General features: G+C 52.1%; 1 protein-coding gene across 1 annotated transcript in view; it reads left to right on the forward strand.

Moving 5' to 3' along the window:
• The window catches only part of LOC123766071 (proteoglycan-like sulfated glycoprotein papilin), a gene marked incomplete at its 5' end in the record, with an annotated part of 493,143 nt that overhangs the window by 400,238 nt on the left and 70,651 nt on the right, over window positions 1-22,254 (forward strand).

The following is a 22,254-nucleotide window of genomic DNA, read 5'->3' on the forward strand; positions in this document are numbered from 1 at the left end:
CCCTTGGATTCTGCCCCTGCTAGGCCATTTACTGCTTGATTTTCGGCAGCCCTTTGTGTGCTAGGGTGTTATGTCTCCCTTGTTCGCCTTGGGGTAAGGGGGTAGTTTTGCACTGGTTGGGGTACTGCACAGCTTGTTTTCACCAATCATAGTGCCTAGCTCTGTTCCGCCTGGGTACGCTGTCCTCTTGCGTGGTTTTCTTTTGTCTTTTTGTTTGTCTACCTGGTGGGGGGATCTGCCTTGGTTCTTTCCCCCTTTGTACTGCGCATGCCTGCTTTTCCGGTGGTTTCCCCTGCTGGGTCCCCGTGAGTGTACTCGTCTCGGGGGTTCAGTTCTTAAACGGTTGTTTGGTAGACTTGGGGGCCGGTTAATAGTACCCTGCCTGTGATTACCGATTGATTGATTGATAAAAATTAAGCTACCCAAGAGGTGGCACGGGCATGAATAGACCGTAAGTGGTACAATTTTTTGTTCAGTAATTCTTTTCAGTATTCTGAAGTTACATTTAATCGTCAAGCTGTTATCGCGGGGGAAGGATACTGCTTGGTCTGGGATTACCTGAGCACAAGTCCTCTTCTAGTAAACGCTCAGGACCCTGAGAATCCCCTAGGGACGCGTGGGTCCGATGGATGTGAACCCGAGGTCCCCCCTCGTTTCAAGTGAGTTTGTGGGTTGCTCTGTTCCCTTGAAACAGGGTGACTCTCTGAATCTTTGCCTCCGTCTGCTGCCTGTGGGGTCAGTGGCACCTTCGGCCAGGAGTCCTGCGAGTTTTATTGCGTGTGACTGTTACCCTGTCTTATGCTGACTATGTGGGTACAGGCAGCACAGGCAGTTGCAGGTTGAGTTTCAGTGGTGGCAATGCTCTGTGGTGGTTGCTCCCCGGAAGCCCCGAGGCTGCCCCATTTTGGTTGGCATGTCAGGGCTTGGGGGTTATCTTCTTGAGGTTATCTTGAGATGATTTCGGGGCTTTTTTTTTCAGTGTCCCCGCGGCCCGGTCCTCGACCAGGCCTCCACCCCAGGAAGCAGCCCGTGACAGCTGACTAACTCCCAGGTACCTATTTACTGCTAGGTAACAGGGGCATTCAGGGTGAAAGAAACTTTGCCCATTTGTTTCTGCCTCGTGCGGGAATCGAACCCGCGCCACAGAATTACGAATCCTGCGCACTATCCACCAGGCTACGAGGCCCCCTCGTAGCCTGTTGGTTGGGTGTTGGTTCCTTTGATTTCCTTCCACGCCCCCTTGTCTTTCCCTTGTGGTCTAGTCTGGTCCCTTCCTCCCTGCATCCAGGTTTTTACCGACTGTGGGTTCGGGGTCGGGGTAGGGCCTCGTTGGTTTTGAGACTCGGGCTGTCTCGGGGAAATCCCCTTCCAGGGTAGCAACGGGGGCATTTAAGCCTGTTCCTTGTTCCTAAGTTTTTTCTTGTTAGGTCGGAGGTTTGGGGGAATGGCTCAGCCCTGGGGCCTGTCGTGTGGGTTCCCGGGGCTGGAGAGAGGCTGCCTTGGGGGGGCCTCGGGCCCCGTTGAACCCCGCTGGGGTTGTTCTACCCTCTGAGTCGGGCTTGCGGTTACGCGGAGTGGGGTTCTTCCTTCCCCCCTCTCCGTATGAGTAGTTGGGCGTCAGCCCCTCCCTGGGCTCGTTTTTCTTGTCCCTAGAGTCCATTGGTTCCATCCTGTTGGTGGGTGCTCTTTTCCGTTTATTCCCCCCCTCTTCTTGGGTCAGAACTTACCCGTCATGTTCCCCTCTTCGTGGGGTGCTGCATGACATTTGGTCTTGGGTATGGCTGTGCTTTTGTGTGCCTTGGTGATTTGTGCTTGTTTCTGTGGTTCTCGAAGGTTCTGGTAGATTTTCGCTGCCTGCCGTATTATTGGAACGTCTGTCGTCTTTCGATGTGGCTTCTCTCTGGTCCTTACTAGGGCTTGTTGGTCCTCTTCCGGGCTTCTTCTTGGTTTTCGGCCCTGTCTCGATCTTTTGTTCCTATATCTTTTCTCCGTGCTCGGTCTCTGCATTGTTCGTTTTCTTTCCATACTCCTTGTCCGGGATGCCGGATTGGGCTACTTGCAACCCAATTGGGTTGCCGGTTAGGTTCCTTGTCTTTGCTGAGTACACCGGCTATGTTTGTTGCTGCTTCTTGTTTTTTTTTGGCTCCTGTTCCCGTGCGTTGGGCTGTTTCTGCTCCTGCACGAATCCCTCGGGACATGAACTGTTTGGGCTACTTTTTCTTGTAAAGTAGTCCTAGTTGGTGCCGTCACGCTGAGCGGGTTGTGCACGTGCGCCGTGAGAGTTTGTTTTGTTCTGGGCACTGTGCACAAGTGCTGGTGTTTTCCGTCTTTTTCTCTCAGGTACTTCGCCTCTAGCTCTTCTCCATTCTCGAGTCCGTGCCCTGTGGCTACTGGGATGTTCTGGCTACTGGGGTGTTCTGGCTCAGGGTGACTCTCATTGTTTTTGCCTCCGTCATGCTGCCTGTTGGGTCGGTGACACATTCGACCCTGAGTCCTGCGAGCTGTGTTGCTTGTTTGTGACTCAATTCACCCAGTCTGCTGATGAGTTACTTCGGGTGCAGGCAGCACGTGCGTTGCATGGTAGGCTTAGGTTATTGCAACGCGCGCGGGTTCTTGCTTCCCCGGACGCCCCACGGCTGCCCCGCGTTGTGTATAGGGACTCAGACTTGGGGGTGTTGGTCGCTTCGGACTTGGTTCCGTCCACGCCCCCTTGTTCTTCCCCTTCGGTGTTTCATTCTGTCCCCCCCCCCCTGCTTCCGGCCCCTAAGCGTCTGAGGGCTTCGGGGTCGGGGTGGGGTTTAGCGGTTTCTGAGACTCGGGCAGTTTCGGGGCTTGCCTCGTCCGGGGGGGCTACGGAGGCATTCGAGTCTGTTCCTCCGGGCGATGCTCCGGGGTCTGACCAGTGGGCCCCTTCTCTTCTGGAGCTTTCAGCTGCCCCGGCTTTTTCTTGTGAGGCCGGGGCTTTGGAGGACGGCTCGGCCCCGGAGCCTGGTGTGGAGGCTCCTGGGGTTGGGAAGGAGTTGACTTGGGGGCCTTGGACTCCATTGGACCCCGCCTGGATTTTCCGTCCTTCTGAGTGGGGCTTACTGTTGCAAGGAGTGGGGTTTTCCTTTCCCCCCTCTGCGTACGATTTGAACTTGGGTTCTGCTCCTCCTCGGGTTCGGTTCCATGTCCCTGTGGGTTCTTCGGTTCCGTCTTTCCGGAGGTTTTCGGCCTCCCGCATCTCTCCATCTGAGGTGCGGTAGGCCTTGGCGGTTTCCCTCCTGCGTGACCCGGTGTACGCCTCCATAATGGATCCTTCTTCCTTCAGGTTTGGATCTTCATGTCCTTACTGGGTTCGTTATGAGGTTCCGGGGTCGTCCTGGCTTGCAGACTGCCCCTTGTTTTCGCTGGATGCTTGGAACTCGTTCTGTCGAACCCGCACGTTTGAGTGGCGTGAGGCGTTGACGGTGGTCCAGGTTTACCTGGGGGACGATTTTGAGCACCTTAATGAGTGTCTTTTTGCTCCTGCCCTTCTGCGGGATGTTGGTGCAGTGCAGCTCCATGTGCAGGTTCCTTCCCTGTCAGCTGCTCTTGTGGCGGAGGATTTGCGTGCTCGTGGCTTTTTGGCTTCGGTCCTGCGTTTCTTTTCCCTCCTGGAGCTATCTTCGGATTGACTTGCGGAGGATGTTGAGGCGCTTGGAGCCGTTCCGGAGTCGGACGCCTTGGTCTCCGCTGCTCGGGCGTCGTCTGCCATGTTGAAGGTTTTTGTGCCTATCCTGCGGGAGGCGTTGCTGCGGTTTTTCGCTGCGCGCTTCGCGTGTCGTCAGGCGGTCCTGGCTTCCTCTTAGGAATCCGCTTGGGCCCTGGTTCTTAGGTTGTCTTCTCCCTTTTGTCCTCTGCTTTTTGAGGCTTCTGCGGTGGAACGTTATATTCAGGCGGCTTCTTCCTCTTGCCGCCCAATAGTTTGAGTTGTTGGTTCTCCGGGGGAACCGGGGGGTTCCTTCCCAGCGGGGTCGTACAGGGGCACGCGGTTCCGGTCGTCGGGGTGGGCCACGGGTGTCGGGTTCGGTGCCGGTGCCGCCTGCGGTCCCACCTGTGCTTGGTCGGCGCAGTGTTCGCTCTGCGCGCATGTCGGGTTCTCGTAAGGGGCAGTGGCCCTTTTGCGGTTCGCCCCATTGATGGAGCGTTGGGGGGGAGGCTGTCTCTGTTCGATCACGCCTGGTCTCACGATTTGTGGGCTTTTCGGGTCGTTTCTCGCGGCCTAAGGTGGCGTTGGGTAGCTCCGCCTCCTTCTGAGGGTTCGGGGCTGACGGGGCAGGCTTCCTCTCCTGCGCTCCGTCAGGTCATCTTGGAGTGGGTGCGCTTGGGCGTAGTCGAAACGACTCCGTCCCTCAAGTGGGTTTCCCGCCTGTTTCCAGTTCCGAAACGGGACTGTGTGGACCTGCGGTTCATTCTGGGCTTGTCCCGTCTGAACCCTTGGGTTTTTTGCCCCTCGTTTCGGATGACCACTCTGTCCCAGGTCCGGCTTCTGTTGGAGCCGGGCGCTTGGATGGTGTCCCTGGACCTCAAGGACGCGTATTGGCACGTCCCTATTCATGTGGGGTTCTGGGACTGGCTCGGTTTTGTGGTGGGGCGTCAGTGCTACCGCTTTTGATGTCTCCCCTTCGGGTTGAACCTGGCACCTCGTGTGTTCACACGCCTTACCCGGGTCGTGGTGGCCCGTCTGCATCGCTTAGGTGTTCGGGTGTTGACTTACCTCGACGACTGACTGGTTTGGGCTCCCAGTCGGTCCGCGTGTCTGCTTGCCAGGGAGTTGGTGCTTTCCCAGCTCGCCGGGTTCGGGTTCCTGGTGAACTGGTGGAAGTCCCATCTGGTGCCCTCCCAGATTTGGTCCTGGCTGGGTCTTGTGTGGGACTCTCGGACCGCTTCCTTGTCTCTTCCTCCGGAGTCTCTCCTTCGGCTGCGGTCTCGCCTGGGTCTGTTTCTGGGGGGCTCTCGGGTCACCCGGCGGTTGCTCGAGAGTTTGTGCGGCAGCCTGAACTTCGCGATGTTGGTCTACCCGCTGGGTCGGGTTTGGCTTCGTCGGCTGTTCTGGTTCCTTCGGGGACGTCCCTTCCACCTCTCTCGTGATCGCTGGGTTCGACCCCCAGGGGCTTTGTGTCAGCTGCTGCGTCGCCGGCTTCCTCTTCGGGTATTTTGGGGTTCAGTGCCTTGGCGTCTACCCGAGCCCTCGCTCGATGTGTACACGGACGCGTCGTCTCTAGGCTGGGGTTTTGTGACCAGTGCTCACCAGGCCGGCCAGGGACGGTGGGGTCCGTCCTTCCGTCGAGTCCACAGCACGGTGCGGGAGTTTGCGGTATGGTTTGCGCTTCGGAGGATTCGGGTCGCCCGCGGATCGACAATCCGGCTCCATTCGGACTGCTCCCCAGTGGTTCATTGTCTGAACCGAGGGGGTTCGATGCGGTCCTTGGCTCTTTGGGGTTGGTCGCTTCGGGTGACTCGTCTGCTGAGTTCTCGTGGTTTGGCTTTCCTGGTAGTTCACGTCCAGGGGGTGTCCAACGTCCTGGCAGATGGCCTGTCCAGGTTCGTTCCCCTGTCCACGGAATGGATGGTCGATGCCGGCTCCTTCCATTGGCTCTGCCGGACATTCGGGCACCCAGAGGTGGATCTCTTCGTGTCGGCGTGGTCGAGGCGTCTTCCGGTTTACGTGGCGCCCTTCCCCGACTGTGAGGCCGTCGGGATCAATGCCTTTCGGCAGGACTGGTCGAGGTGGGGGGTTCCTGTATCTCTTTTCCCCGGTTCGGCTGCTGCTCTGGGTCTTGGCTCGCTTGGAGACTTACCAGGGTCGCGTGGTCCTCTTGGCCCCTTGGTGGCCGGCCCAGCCACGGTTTCAGGCGCTGCTTGCTCGGTGTCCGAACCCGGAGGTTTTTCCGCGGCTCCGCCTCTTTCAGGAGATCGGGCCAGTCCGGTACGAGACTGTTTTGCTCTTCTCCGCGAGTCTTCGCGTTTGGTGTTTTTGACTCGTGTTTATCACCATCTTTATGGTGAGCAGGTGGCTTCCTTGTTGGTTTCTCACCTGCGAGTTTCCTCTCGGCGGCAGTATGAAGTTTCCTGGCGGTCCTTCCGGTTCTTTTTGACCCTTCGTCGTTGCTCCTCGCTTTCAGTTCGGGTGGTGTTGTCCTTTCTCTCTTGGTTGTTTCAAGACTGTCATCTGATGCCTAATACTGTCGCCTCTTATCGTGCGGCGCTGGCGGAGCCGCTGCAGCTTGCTTTCGGTATTGATGTTACTTCTGCGCCGTTTCGCAAGCTGTCTCAGGCGTTGTTTCACCTCCGACCTGCTCGTGTGCCGCCTGAGCCGTCCTGGTCCTTGGACAGAGTGCTCTTCTATCTTTCCACTCCTCGTTTTGTGGTGGCCCCTTCGGTTCAAGATTGCTTTGCTAAGGCTCTTTTTCTGTTGGCATTAGCCTCTGGGGGTCGTGTGGCAGAGCTTCATGCTCTTCTCCGGCGCAGGGGTTTTTGCTCCTTTGGTCGTGGTCTTCGGTTTGTTCATTTGCAGCCGTCTCCCTCTTTTCTGGCGAAGAATGAGACTGCTCCTTTCCGGAGGGGTCCCTGGGTTGTTGATGCTTTTTTTGTCAGGCCGGGGGTTCACCATGTGTTGTGTCTGGTTGCGGCCCTCTGCCGTTATCTGCGCTCCACGACTTCAATGTCCGGGGACGCGCTTTGGGTTGATCCGGTTTCCCTTCTTCCCTGTTCGCGGGTTCGGGTCTCTCAGGTCGTTCGCAGGGTTATTAAATCCAGCCAGCCTGCGGTCTATCCCCGTGCCCATGACGTTCATAAGTTCGCTGCTCTTGCTGCCGTCTTCGGCAATATGTCTTGGGCTGATATTCGGGTACGGGGACGGGGATTTTGGCGGTCGAACAGGGTCCTGGCTGCACGCTACCTTGTTAACGTTCCTGGGCCCAGTCGGGCCTGTGTTGCCTTAGGTCGGCGGTTGCGGCCCGTGGTCTCGGCTTCGTCTTGAGGTGTGGAGCACCAACCGCCTCCCGGGTAAGTGCCCTTGGTTTTTCTTGGCAGTCTTTGGTGAGGTAGCTCTGGGGAGCCGCAGGGGCTCCCCCCAGAAAACCAGCGTTGAATGTAATGAAACGGCATTTTCTGGGTGAGTCCCGGAGGCTCCCCTGCATCCCTCCCGCCCTCCGGTCGGCGGTTTTTCGCAGTTTTTGATGTCCAGCCTCAGAACTGGGGTGTGGATCGCTGGCTCGGGGGTCTGGGGCTCCCCCTTCCTCCTCCCGGGGAGGGGGGAGCTGCGCAGACATGCGGCGCGGCTCGTGTGACGTCATGCTGGTTTGCTTGTTTTTCTTTTGGGGAGTTCTGTCCACTCTTTTGTCAATTTTGTTGTTAACCAGAATAGGGGTTTGTTTTGGGGCGCTTACCTTTCTGGGTGCCTGTCCCGGTCGATGGAAGATATGGAATGCTCCAAATCACGTGTGCATTCTATGGGCCATTGCTCCCCGTGCCTCTGTGAGGGGGCCAGGTTCTGGCTCGTGGTCCCCGGTAGGCCTAGAACTCCACCCACATCGACTGATGCAAAATAGTTAGCATATCCATATCAGCCATGGATAGCTCCGGGGAGCCTCCGGGACTCACCCAGAAAATGGCGTTTCATTACATTCAACGCTTTTTTTTTTCTTTCTTTTTTCTTTTTTTTTACTTTTGCCTCGGGGGCAGGTGTATTGGGCAAAAATATTGTATTTTCTTATGTGCTGCTGTGGCAGTGTGTCCACTCATCCTGTGAGTGGGCATACTGCCATAGTGACATGTTCAACACTCCCCAATAGGAGGGGAAACCCGCTGGGTTGTTCATCCTGTCACTTATACCCAGACGCAGCTGGGACTTGCTTAACTGTCTCCAGTGACCAGCTCCTCAAACAAGGAGATTGACGTCTGTCACCCCTTGCAATCTTACCTTGTTTGTCTGTGCTAATTGTTACAATGATCTTCTCTGGGTCACTCATGCCTTGCCCGCCTTACAGTGCCTGGCTTAGCCCTTCCAGGTACGTTGGGTTCTCTCTACTCCCCTAGTTGTCTTCACCTAGTTGTGCTTGCTGGGGTTGAGTTTTGGCTCTTTAATCCTGCCCCTCTGTCACTCACCTGCCATTTACAGGACCTCTGTGCCTGTTGTGCTTCCCTCGTTGTGTTTGCAGGGGTTGTGCTCTGGGTTTTTGGTGTCTCCTGTCGTTCGGCTTGGGTCCAACTTCCTGAGCCTACTGGGCTCTGTTGTATCTGCACTTGACTCTGTGTGTGGGGTCTGCCTCCACCACATCCCTTCCTCGTGCTTTCCATTTGTCTCCTACCCTGACGCTGGAATCCTTCTGTCATTTCTTTTGCTCACTGGGCTTCCGTTCTGTCTGTGTCCCCTGGTACATGTGCCCCTTGTGTTATTGGTCTGTCTTTGTCTACCCTCTCATTTCTTCTGTGGGTCTTGCTTGTGGTGTTGGATCCCTTCTTTCGTGTCTCAGTCGGGGCCATGGTCTCGGACCTCCTGGTGTGCTTGCTGGTGTTGGGATGTTTTTTCTGTACGGCAGACGTTCCATCTCCTCCTTTGCTGGTTCGGGTTCCGGCTCTGCCTGTTCGGTGGCCATATCCGAGATCTTCCCACGGCTCCGCCTCTTCTACAGCTCGTTTGGTCCGTGGTGGGGCTGGTCCAGCTCTGCCTGGAGTCTCACCTTCTGTTGGTGGTCAGGTGGCTTTGTTGATGGTGTTCCACCTGCGTGCTTCTTCTTGGCGGCAGTGTGGGGTATTTTGGCGGTCCTTCCTTTTTCCTTCAGTCCCTTCTTAGGTAGCTGTGTTTTTTTGGTGTAAGCTGTCTAATGCGTTGGTTCACCTTCGGCCTGCTCATGTGCCGTCTGAGCCGTCCTGATAGTTGGACTGGGTGCTCTCTTTTCTTCTCCTTGGCTTCTTGTGTCCCCTTTGGTTCCGGTTTGTTTTTCGGGGGCTCTTTTCCTGTTCGCCTTAGCCTCTGGGGGTCGGGTTAGTGAGCTTCATACTCTCCTCCAGCTCTGGGGTTTTTCCTCCTTTGGTTGGGACAATCATTTTGTTCTTCTGCAGCCTTCTCCTTCTTTTCTGGCGAAGATTGAGACTGCTGCTTTCCAGAGGAGGTCCCTGGGTTGTTGATGCTTTGCTGGTTAGGCCGGGGGTGCATCATGTTTTGTGCCCACTTGCGGCTCTCCGCCATTATTGGCGCTTCAGCGTCTGTGTTCGTGGACGAGCTTTCGGTTGATCCAGTTTCCATTCTTCCCTGTTCGCAGGTGCGTGTCTCCCAGGTCGTCCGCAGGATTATTAAGGCTGGCCAGCCTGCGGTCTATCCCCGTGCCTGTGATGTTCGCGGCTCTTGCTGCCGTTCTTTGGGACAGTGTCTTGGGCGACATTCGGGCATGGGCCTTTTGGCTGTCGAACAGGGTCCTGGCTGTTCGTTGCCTTGTTTACGTCCCTGGGTCCGGTTGGGCCTGTGTCGCTTAGGTCGGTGGATGCAGCCAGTTGTCTCGGCTTCGGGTTGAGGAGTGAACAGCGACCGCCTCCCGGGTTAGTCCCTATTCTTCCTCTGTGGTGAGTTAGCTCCGGGGAGCCGAAGGGGCTCCCCCCAGAAAACCAGCGTTGAATGTAGTGAAATGCCATTTTCTGGGTGAGACCCGGAGGCTTCCCGGCATCCCTCCTTCCCTCCGGTCGGCGGTTTTTCACGTTTTTTGACATCCAGCCTCAGAACTGATGGTGGATAGCCGGCACGGTAGGTTTGGGGCTCCCCCTTTCCCCAGGAGAGTTCCTACCGAGGACCACGAGCCAGAACCTGGCCCCTCAGAGAGGCGCGAGGAGCAATGGCCTATAGAAACCCCCATGTGGTTGGGAGCAGTCTATATCTGCCATCGACCGGGTCTGACACCCAGAAAGGTAGGCATCCCAAAACAAACCCCTATTCGTGTGAAACTATTACTACCAAAAGAAAAACCAATGGACAGAACTTCCCAAACGGAAATTAGCAAACGAGCATGACGTTATCACATTGCCACGCTGCTGTCTGCTCAACCCTTCCCCCCTCTCTGGGAGGGAGAATGGGGAGCCCCAGACCTTTGCGCCGGCGATCCAACCACCAGTTCTTGCTGATGCGGTATTGGAGTAGTCTTGTGCATCCGGCTCCTTCTTTTTGTCTCGGTTCTCTGCTTTGTGGTGTGGTCTGTCACTACAGGTGGTGTGTGAGCCATGAGTAATATTCCATGGTACTCAGGCTGCATGCTCCTAGGGTTCATTAGGTGCCCGGTAAGTACTGCCCTTGGGGCCTCCTTCCACAAGTCACCTTGTGAGCTACCTCCGCTGTGTCTTTTACTGCTCCATACTTGGCTGCCCTTGGGGTCAGCTGGGGTTTTGTGGCCATTGTTTGTCTCTGGGTAGGAGGTACTTTTCGTCACTAGTAGGGGCGCAAGGGACTGCAAGGCTAGTTATCACCTCTTATAGCAGCCGGCTTTGTTCCATCTGGGTACGTTGTCCTCTTGTGAGGTTTTGCTTTTTTTTATTCCTACCTGGTGGGGATGTCTGCCTTCGTTAGTTCCCCCTCTCTGCTGTTGGGGGTCTATATATTTTTATTCACTTTTGTGTATTGGTGGTATCCCCCGCTAGGCCCCCGTGAGTGGACACGGCCCAGGGTTTCAGCTTTTAGAAGTTTGTTTGGTAGATTTGGACGCCGGTTCGCAGTACCCTACCTGGGCTTCTCTTAGCATATAAACAAGACTAAGGGCTCTGGAAAACCCCACAGGGGCTCTGTGGTGTGATGGATGCGACCTTTGTGTTCCCTCTCACTTTCTGCGAGATTGAGGGTCTCTCTCTCTTCCCTTGTCTCAGGGTGACACTCACCGGTTGTGCCTCCGCCATGCTGCCTATTGGGTCAGTGATTCTTTTGACCCATAGTTGTGTGATGTTTGTTGCCAGTACGTGCACCAGTTCTACTGATCATGATATGAGGGGTGCAGGCGGCTTCTGCGTTGCATGATAGGTTCAGGTTGCTGCAATGTGCTAGGTTGGTTGTATCCCCGGTTGCCCCAAGACTGTCCCATTTTGGCTTTAGGGACCCCCGGATGTTTTGGTTGGAGGCGGAGGCATTCGAGCCTAGTCCTCCAGCCAGAGCTTCTGGGCCTGACCAGTGGGCCCCCTTCGTTCCTGCCTTTTCCGTGGCTCCCAACTTTTCTTTAGAGGCTGGGGAAGGGAGGGGGGGGGCGGGGTTTGGAGGCCAGCTCAGCTCTAGGTCCTCGGGGTGTGGTTCCCTGGGTGGGAGAGGGGTTGACTTGGGGGCCTTGGGCTCCATTGGACCCCATCTGGGTTTTTATACCCTTGGAGCAGGGCTGGTGTTACAAGGAGAGGGGTTCCTTTTCGCTCCCTCCTCGTACGAATTGAATTTGGCATCTAACCCTCCCTGGGTTTGCTTCTGTGATCCTGTGGGTTTCTCGGTCCTGTCCTTCTGGAGGTTTTCTACTTCCCGTGTCCCATCACATGTGGTCGAGAAGCCCTTGCAGCTTACCTCCAGAGCGTCCCGGATTATGCTTTCGTGATAGATCCGCATTCCTTCGTGTATGGATCTTCGTGTCCATACTGGGTTCGTTAAGAAGTTCCGGAGTCATCCTGGTTGGCAGACTGCCCGCTCTTCTTGTTGGAGGCTTGGCACACGTTCTGTTGGCCCCGTGCACTTGAGTGGAGGGAGGCTCAAATGGTGTTGCAGGTTTTCCTGGGGGGCAAATTCGAGCATCTCATTGCATGTTTGTTCGCCCCTGCCCTTCCGTGAGATGTTGGTGTGATGCAGCTTCATGTGCAGGTTCCTTCCCCTTCGACTGCCTTGGTCGTGGAAGATTTGCGTACAGGTGGCCTGCTAGCTTCGGCCCTGCATTTCTTCTCCCTCCTCGAGCTGTCCTCGGATTGGCTTGAGTTGGATGTGGAGGAGCTTGGGGCCACCTCTGGGTCTGGTGTGCTGCGCTCGATGGTGCGTGCATTGTCTTCATTGTTGAAGCTGTTTGTGCCGCTCCTGCAAGATGCAGTTTCGCAGTTTTTTGCTTCTCGCCTCGTGTGTTGGCAGGCAGTGCTTGCTTCTTCCTTGGAATCTGCCTGGGCCTGGCTCTTAGGTTGTCTTTGTCTTTTTTGTCCGCTACTGTTTACAGAATCTGCAGTGGTGCAGTATCTGCAGGCGGCTTTGGCTATTTGTCGTCCTATGTCTGACCTGTTAGTTCTCTGGGGGGCTCGTTGGGGACTTTCTCGGAAGGGTCGTGCCAGGGCTTGGGGTTCTTCCTGTCATGGTATTCAAGTGGTGCCAGATTCGTTGCAGGCGCAGCCTCTATTTCTGTGTTTTTCTGGTCAGCGCAGGAATCACCCTGTGCGCCGCTTAGATTCTCATAAGGTGCATCTGGTCCTTTCTTGGTTCATCCCATTGATGGTGCGATAGGGAAGAGGCTCACTCTGTTCGCTCGCACCTGGTCCTATGATTTGTGGGCCTTTCGAGTCGTTTCGTGTGGCCTGTGGTGGCATTGGGTGGCTCCTCCTCGTTTGGGGTGTTCAGGGCTGTAGGGGCAGGCCTCTTTTCCTGTGCTCTGTCGAGTCATCTCGGAGTGGGTTTGCTTGGCCGTGGTCGAAATGACCTCATCCCTCAGGTGGGTTTCCCACCTGTTTCTGGTCCCGAAATGGGACTGCGCAGACCTCTGGTTCATTCTGGACTTGTCTCGTCTGAACCCATGGGTTTATTGCCCCTCCTTTTGGATGACTACTCTGTCCCAGGTCCGTCTTCTGTAGGAGCGGGGCGCTTGGATGGTGTCCCTGGACCTCAAGGGCGCATATTGGCACGTCCCGGTTCATCCGAGGTTCAGGGACTGGCTCGGTTTTGTTGTGGAGTGTCAACATTACCGCTTCCGTTGACTTCCTTTCAGCTTGAATCTGGCACCTCGCATTTTCACACACCGTAATCAAGTCGTGGTGACCCACTTGTGTCTGTTAGGTGTACAGGTTCTGGCCTACCTCAATGACTGACCGGTTTGGGCTCCCAGTTGGTCTGCGTGTTTGCTCGCAATTGATTTGGTTCTTTCCCAGCTTGCTAGGTTCGGGTTCTTGCTGAACTGATGGATGTCCCATCTGGTTCCCTCTCAGGTTTGGTCTTGGCTAGGTCTTGTGTGGGACGCTCGAATCGCTTCCTTCTCTGTCTCTGGTGGCTCTGCTTTGCCTGTGTTCCCACCTTCGTCTATTGTAGAGGGGCTCCAGTGTCATGCGGCGGTTTCTCGAGGGTTTGTGTGGGAGCCTAAACTTAGCCATGATGGTCTACCCACCGGATTGGGTGTGGCTTCGTCGGATGTTCTGGTTTCCTTCGGGGATGTCCTTTCCAACTCTCTCGCGACCGCTGGGTTCGGCCTCTAGGGGCTCTGCATCGGTTGATGCTTCAGTTGCTGCTTCACCGGCTTCCTCTTAGGGTTTTTCGGGGTTCAGTGCTTTGGTGCCTCCCTTAGCAATCGCTCGATATGTTCACGGATGCATCGTCTCTTGGCTGGGGCTTTGTGACCAGTGCTCACCAGGCCAGCCAGGGTCGGTGGGGTCCGTCCTTCTGTCAGGCTCACAGCAAAGTGCGTGTTTGCAGCCGTGTGAATGTCGCTCCGGAGGGTTCAGGTCACTCGCAGATCGATGATCAGGCTCCATTTGGACTGTTCCCTGGTGATTCATTGCCTGAACCGAGGGGGTTCCTTGTGGTTCTTGGCTCTTTGGGGCTGGTCGCTTTGAGTACCTTGTCTGCTGAGTTTCTCTGGGTTTGGCTCTCCTGGCGGTTCACGTTCAGGGGGTGTCCAATGTCTTCGTGGACATCCTGTCTTGGTTCATTTCCCTGTCCAGGAAATGGACAGTCGTCGCCAACTTGTTCAGTTGGCTCTGCCAGACGTTCGGACTTCCGGAAGTGGATCTCTTCGTGTTAGTGTGGTCGAGGCGATACGAAGAGATATGCGGTATACGGTCTCCCAGTATACATGGTGCCCTTCAACGAATGTGAGGCTATTGGGGTCGACGTCTTCAGGTAGGACTGGGCGAGGTGGGGTTACCTATACCTTTTTACCCCGGTTCAGCTGTTGCTCCTGGTCCTGGCTCCCTTGGAGACTTACCAGGAGAGAGTTGTCCTTCTGGCTCCTTGGTGGCCAGCCCAGCCTTGGTTTTATGGCGCCGCTTGCTCGGTGTCCGAACCTGAAGGTCTTCCCACGGCTCTGCCTCTTTCAGCAGATCGGTCCAGCCCATTACAAGGCTGGTTCATTCTTCTCCTCGAGTTTTTGCGTCTGGAGTTTAACTCGAGTTTATCATTACTTGTATTGGGCGCAGATGTCTTCGTTGTTGGTCTCCCACCTGCGTGCGTCGTCTCGGTAGCAGTATGAAGTTTCCTGGTGGTCCTTCCAGTTTTTCCTATCACTGCATAGGTGTACTTTGGTCTCTGATAGGGTTGTTTTGTCATCCTTCTTTTCGTGGTTGTTCAAGGAGCGTCATCTTATGCCAAATACAGTCGCCTCGTATCATGCAGCACTGGTGGAGCCGCTCCAGCTTGCGTTCTGTGTTGATGTTACTTCTGTCCCCGTTCTGCAAGCTGTCTTGTGCATTGTTTCACCTCCAGCCTGCTCATGCACCTCCTGAGCCATCCTGGTCTTTGAACCGGGTGGTCTCTTTTCTCCTCGGTTTGTGGTGGCCCCTTCGGTTCAGGATTATTTTTCTAAGGCTATTTTTCTGTTGGCATTGGCCTCTGGGGGTTGGGTTGGGGAGTTTCATGCTCTCCTCCGGCGCAGAGGTTTCTGCTTCTTAGGTCCTGGTGGTAGGTTTGTTCAGTTGCAGCTGTCTCTTTCTTTTCTGGCGAAGAATGGGACAGCTGCTTTCCGGAGAGGTCCTTGGATTGTTGATGCTTGGTTGGTCATGCCGGGGGTGCATCATGTGTTGTGTCCGGTTGCGGCTCTCCACCGTTATCTGTGCACCACGGCTTCGGTGGCTGGAGATGTGGTTTGGGTTGACCCAGGTTTACCTCCTTCCCTGCTCCTGGGCTCGAGTCACTCAGGTCGTCCACAGGGTTATTAACACTTTCGCGCTTTAGATTAGAGATAACTCATCGCCGTTTTTTCTTACGATTCCGCATAACAGCCTACTTTTCTCGTCCATCGAAAAAATATTTCTATAAATTCCATTTTTTAACCGAAATGGATGGGGATACTCTCAGATTATATACGTTTTGTAGAGAATTTATTTGCGAATTTTTTGGTACCAGAATGAATATTATATCACATAAACTTCTATGAGTAAAAAAAAAAATACACAAAGTATGTTTGGGGGTGTGGCGAGCGTGTGGCATTGGGTTCCCTTTAGCCGTTGATATATCCAACACGTGGGAAATATTTGTATGTGTTATGTATATGTCTGTGTAGGGAATTTTACTGCGATCACTGTCATACAAATTATAAAATGTTTCAACAAGTATAAACATGACAAACATCAAACGAACGAAAACAATGCGTTCGTTTCTGCCGCGAACTCATACTGAGCGACGTGGTTCTATATTTGGCGCTTCTCTTACACATGCTTTGTACAAATGTTATACATTTCATCTTATAGAAAATTTTATTGCGAACACATTGGTATAAAAAAGAAATACGTACATAGAAAAGTAGGGTCAGGAAACGTATAAACTTTCCAAGCATGATTTCCCCCCTGTGTTTTCGCCAGTGCGCTCGCGGCTAACTACTCTCCACTTCACACACTCTTGTGGGTGGGCAATTACCTATATTAAACATTCATATGCATATGTCCGTGTAGAGAATTTTATTGTGATTCCAATGATACCAAAATTAGCGATGTAGGACAACTGTAGGCTTCGCAACCATTAAGATTTTGTCGCTGTTTGGCGCTCTTGGCGAGTGATCTGCATAGTTTTTTATTTGGTGTTGATACTCCTCATGCTTGGGCGGCATTTTATAGGTATGCTCTTATAGACAATTTCATTGCGAACACAGTGATACCAAATTTAAATACGTGCGCCTTCAATTATTGTCAGGACAGTCAAAAGAGTGTACATTTTTCGGTCTTACCGCGTAGGCGCGCGAAGTGCCGAAAGCATCTTGGGTATTGTTTTTTTTTGAGCGCCGAGAGCGCGAAAGTGTTAAGTCTAGCCAGGCTGCTGTCTATCCCCGTGCCCACGACGTTCGTAAGTTTCCTGCTTTGGCTGCCATCTTTGGCAACATGTCTTGTGTTGATATTCGGGCACAGGGTTTTTGGAGGTCGAGCAGGGTCCTGGCCGCTCGCTATCTTGTCAATGTCCCTGGACCTGATAGGGCCTGCATTGCATTGGGTCAGCGGTTGCAGCCAGTTGTCTTGACTTCGAGTTGAGGATTGAGGACTGACCGCCTCCCAGGTAAGTCCTTGTTTTTCCTTGTCCAGTATTCACTCGATTTAACGGCCTGTATGGAGCTGTACCCAGGTCATTAAATGCAGGGCTCCGTTATTTCCGAAGTTGTTAAGTGTCGGTAATATTTCAAATAACATTCAGGTAAGATATATTTTGTACAGACAGCCACTTGATCCATCACTCTAGTGCCTTCTACTCTGGGACTTGACAGATTCACAGCACATTGTTTAGATTTGTCATGAGGCTGGAGTGTTCATTCTGTGACCTTGTTGGACATATCCGCACAATCAGAGGCAGGCAGGACGGGAGGCGCAGGATGGGATGGATGGAAGGAGGGAGGGAGGGAGGGATGGATAGATGGAAGGATGGTTGGAGGGATGGATGGATGGAAGGATGGAAGGATGGATGGATAGATGGAGGGATGGATGGAGGGATGGATGGATGGATGGATTGAGGGATGGATGGAAGGATGGATGGAGGGAGGGAAGGGGGTGGGATGGATGAATGGAGGGATGGATGGAAGGATGGATGGAGGGATGGTGGGATGGATGGATGGAGGGATGTAAGGATAGATGGAGGGATGGATGGATAGATGGAGGGATGGATTCAGGGATGGATGGAAGGGTGGATGGAGGGAGGAAGGGGGGAGGGATGGATGTATGGAGGGATGGATGGAAAGATGGATTGAGGGATGGATGGAAGGATGGATGGATGAAGGGAGGGATGGATAGATGGATGGATGGAAGGAGGGAGGGATGGATGGATGAATGGATGGATGGATGGGAAGGGAGGGTTGGATGGGTGTTGAGTTGAACTATGTGACCAGTGAAGCAGAAAGAGTGTTCATGGGATGTAGGGAGGTGTGTTGGTGGTGGAGGAGGAGACGGGCTCACTCCGATAAGTCTATCACACTCGACCCAGTTAGCCAGATTTATTTCTTAAATTCTGGATGTATATCATCATCGTATATATTTTTGGTTACAGATTTTGTTTAGTAATTTTATTAGAATAGTAAAAAGTTATAAAAATACTTGTTTCGTGAATGCTTTATTGTATTAGATAGGGATTCTCCAAGCTCTCTGGCTGGCAATATACTAAACCACCTCTTAGAAGGGTCTCTTGGGGGGAGGGAGAGGCAAGAAGTGAGGGTGTGGGGGATAGGTGCAGTGAGGGTGAGAGAGGGGGGGCGATAGAGGTCGGTGGCCTGCTTGCCATGTGAGGGCCTCCTGATGCCAAAACAATCCCAATACCAACCTACGGTTCTATTGACCGCCAGACAGTATATGAGGCTCCAGATAACAGTCTCTTAAACCGGTCGATGAAACCAGCAGATCGGTAAATAAGAGGCCATTAAATCGAGTGGATACTGTCTTTGGGTAGTTAGCTCCTGGGAGCTGACGGAACTCCCCCCAGAAAACCAGCGCTGAATGTAATGAAACAACATTTTCTGGGCGAGTCCCGGAAGCTTCCCGGCATCCCTCCCTCCCTCCGATCGGCTGTGTTTTTTTGCGTGTTTTGACATTCAGCCTAAAAACTGGTGGTTGGATCACCGGTGCAAGGGTCTGGGGGCTTTCCCTTACCCCTTCTGGAGAGAGGGGGGGATTCCGCAGACAGTGGCGTGGCAATGTGATGATGTTGTGCTCTTTTGCTAATTTTTGTTTGGAGAAATCTGTCCACTCATTCTGCTTTCAGTAGCAATAGTTTCATCAGAATATGGGTTTGTTTTGGGACGCCTACCTTTCTGGGTGTTAGACCCGGTCGATGGCAGACATAGAATGCTCCCAATCACATGGGGGTTCCTATAGGCCATTGCTCCTCGTGCCTCCCTGAGGGGGGCCAGGTTCTGGCTCGTGGTCTCCAGAGGCATTAGAACTCCATTTGAAGGTCTAATACATGCATATCAGCCCAGTAAGCTGCGGGGAGCCTCCACGATTCGCCCAGAAAATGGCATTTCATTACATTCAACACTGGTTTATTATTATTATTTTTACTATTATTATTATTATTATTATTATTATTATTATTCACAATTTTACTGTTTGATATTCTTGTGCTCAATTTGATGGTGCCCTCCTCGGTTGCTTGAGCTATTAACAGATGTATTAGACATCAGCTAGAGGTTTATCTCCAGCTGTCACCATGCCAGTCAAGGTCACTGAACTCTTTGCCTGCAGCAGATGCACATCATGGTCCTGAAGTATGCAGGTCTTAGGATAGTGCCTCAGCAGGTCTGTCTAATACTGGAGCTACACTCTATGCCTTCATTCAGATTGCACTTTGACAGTCCAATGTCTCAACCAAGGGGGGTTCAACTCATTCCCTATCCTGTGGGGTAGGACTTGGCTAATAGCTTGGCCTCTGACTTCTCGAGATTAAGTCCTCCATATAGTTTATATTTTGGGTATGTGGAACATCTGTCCGAGTTTAGTGGAGTGGTCGGTGGACTAGGCAGTATGCAGGGCAACTGATCACCTCTTAATTAAATTTGTAGCTTTTGGTCATGTGGCACTGTTTTTTAATTGTGAAGGTTTTCATGGTAGACATCTGTTGCCTGAATTGGAGTCAGTGGTCTTACCATTCCCTCTTCCCTCAGGTTCATAAAAAATAAATAATCATAAAACATCATAAAACCATCATCATAAAAATCTTTGAGTGCTAAGAAGTAAGATCACAAAATACATGGAATCACAGCATTTTCATAACCCTGGACAACATGGTTTCAGAACAGGGCGCTTTTGCCTGTCACAGTTGCTTGACCACTATGACATGGCACTAGATGCCATGGAAAACAAACAAAACACTGATGTAATTTACACAGATTTCGTAAAAGCCTTCGACAAATGTGACCATGGTGTTATTGCACATAAAATGCATTCAAAAGGAATTACTGGAAAAATAGGCAGATGGCTGATTTCCTGACTAATAGAACCCAATGTGTAATAGTCAACAAAATCAAATCCAGTTCATCAACTGTGAAGAGCTCAATCCCCCGGGGTACTGTGCTTGCTCCAGTACTTTTTCTCATCCTCATATTGGACATAGACAAGGACACAACCCATAGCACTGTATCATCCTTTGCAGATGAAACTAGGATATTTATGAGAGTAGACAACATAGAGGACACAGCAAACTTCCAATCAGATGTAAATCAGGTCTTTCTATGGGCTATGGAAAATAATATGGTGTTTAACGAAGAAAAGTTCCAGCTCATGCGCTATGGAAAAAAGGAAAATATAAAAACGGAAACCATGTTCAAAACGCAGTCAAATCATAACATAGAAGCCGGTCGGCCGAGCGGACAACACACTGGACTTGTGATCCTGTGGTCCTGGGTTCGATCCCAGGCGCTGGCGAGAAACATTGGGCAGAGTTTCTTTCACCCTATGCCCCTGTTACCTAGCAGTAAAATAGGTACCTGGGTGTTAGTCAGCTGTCACGGGCTGCTTCCTGGGGGTGGAGGCCTGGTTGAGGACCAGGCCGCGGGGACACTAAAAAGCCCCGAAATCATCTCAAGATAACTTCAAGATAGAACGAAAAGGCAATGTAAAGGATTTGGGTGTACTCATGTTGAAAGACCTTACCTTTAAAGAACACAATAAAGTAGCCGTCACAACTGCAAGAAAAATGACAGGTTGGATAACAAGAACCTTTCACACCAGAGATGCTATACCGATGATGATACTTTTCAAGGCGCTAGTGCTCTCTAGAGTGGAGTACTGCTGCACAATGACAGCCTCTTTCAAAGCTGGAGAAATTGCTGACTTGGAGAGCGTGCAGAGATTGTTTACTGCAGGAATCCACTCAGTAAAGCATCTAAACTATTGGAACCAGCTAAAATGCCTAAATCTGTATTCTCTTGAGCGCAGGCGGGAGAGATACATAATAATTTACACATGGAAAATAGTAGAGGGGCTGGTCCCAAACCTGCACACAAAAATAACATCACATGAGACCAGAAGGCATGGCAGGATGTGCAGAATACCCCCGTTGAAAAGTAGAGGTGCAACAGGTACTCTGAGAGAGAACTCTATCAACATCAGAGGACCGAGGCTGTTCAATACGCTTCCACTACACATACGGGTTATAACTGGCCAACCCCTCACAGTGTTCAAGAGAGAGAACTTGACAAACACCCCAAAAGGATACCTGATCAACCAGGCTGTGACTCATACGTCAGGCTGCGAGCAGCCACGTCCAACAGCCTGGTTGATTAGTCCAGCAACGAGGAGGCCTGGTCGATGACCGGGCCGCGGGGTCGCTGAGCCCCGGAATCACCTCAAGGAAACCTCAAGGTGGCCAGGTTGGAGACATTTATGAGCCTAGTCCTTCTGTTGACTTCTATTGTGGCTAGTTCAACCATGGTTTCCTGCTCTAATGACCTATTATCCCAATCCCTTCATCTTTCTGAATCTCTGCCTTTCCCAGTGAATCAGCGACTTGCTATCAGTATAGTTCAAGGCTCTGCTGAGCCTTACTTAGGGAGTTTTTAGAACTTGTTTGCTATCATCTGTACGATTGTTGAGTGGCAGACTATTGGTCTTACATTTGCAGTTTTCTTCAAGGTGGAAGATTGCAATGAAACTGTCACTTTTTGGTGGGGAACTCAGTAGCTCCACATCCTCACCCTGTTCCTTTCTTTCCTATGGAAGGCGGAAGGGGTTCACAAGCTTTGGTGGCTCATGAATGACAACTGTGGCAACACTTGTTTGTCTTGTTTTCTTAACACTTTCGTCCGGGAACGATGCAGCATTGCATCATATTTTTAGTAGACGTGATCCCGGGAAGCGACACAGCATTGCGTCATTTTCGGCAGCAGATTGGCGGCGGCTTTGGGAGGGGCGCACAGCAGTTTTGGATATTATATGCATATACTCTTGTAGGGAATTTCATTGTGAATATATTGATACCGAAATGAAAAACCTAGAACCAGAATTGAGGTAACAAAGTTGAAAACAGTATACCATTTTATTAGCGCCCACTGGGATTATGCTCCGTCACTTTCTGTGTTTGCTGTGGGTGGTACGCCTGGCTTTTGGACTTTATATTTGCATATACTCCTGTAGGGAATTTTATTGCGAACACAATGTTACCAAAATGAAAGACCTAGGACGGGAATTGAGGTGACAAACGTGAAAGGAGTGTACACATTTTTATCGCTCTTATGCGCTCCCGGGTCACACGCGCACTCACTTTCTCTGTTTGTTGTGGATGGTACGCCGGGCTTTTGGAGTTTATATGTCTTTAGTCGTGTAGAGAATTCTATTGCGAACACAATGATACCAAATTGAAAAACCCTGGATGAGAATTGGGGTGATAAAGTTGAAGAGAGTATATACTTTTCAGAACTACCGCGCACTCCTGTGAAACGCTGGGACCCACTGGGCCTAGTTGAGGGCTGGCGGGCTGGGGCCGCCAAAGTGTTAAGGGCTACTCATTTCCTACAAGCAGTTGCTTATGTTGAGGTTCTTATGTATTTTGATGGATTTTGTCCTTGGTGGGTTGATCCCTAAGCTTCTCTTGCTTTGCAGAGAGCGAGCTAGATTCTGGTCTGTGCTCCCAGTAGGCTTGAGTAAGTTTTAGAGGCCAGGTGCAACATTACAAAGCTTGGCAACCCCAATGCTGTATCTCATGGAGCTACTGAGAAGCCCATCAGAAAATAGTGTCATTGTATTCAGTGCTTGACTTTTGAAGTATTTGTATTGATTCCAGTCCTTTCTGAAGCCAACCAGATGGCTTTCTGATAAATGTCAGTAATAAAAATTCAGGTAGAATATTATTTAAATCATTGTGTCCATCTTATGTTATGTGAAAATAAAACATGCTATGGTATAAGTGAAAGAAAT

The sequence above is a fragment of the Procambarus clarkii genome, chromosome 9 (assembly GCF_040958095.1).
Source record: "Procambarus clarkii isolate CNS0578487 chromosome 9, FALCON_Pclarkii_2.0, whole genome shotgun sequence".
NCBI classification, from domain to species: Eukaryota; Metazoa; Arthropoda; class Malacostraca; order Decapoda; family Cambaridae; genus Procambarus; species Procambarus clarkii.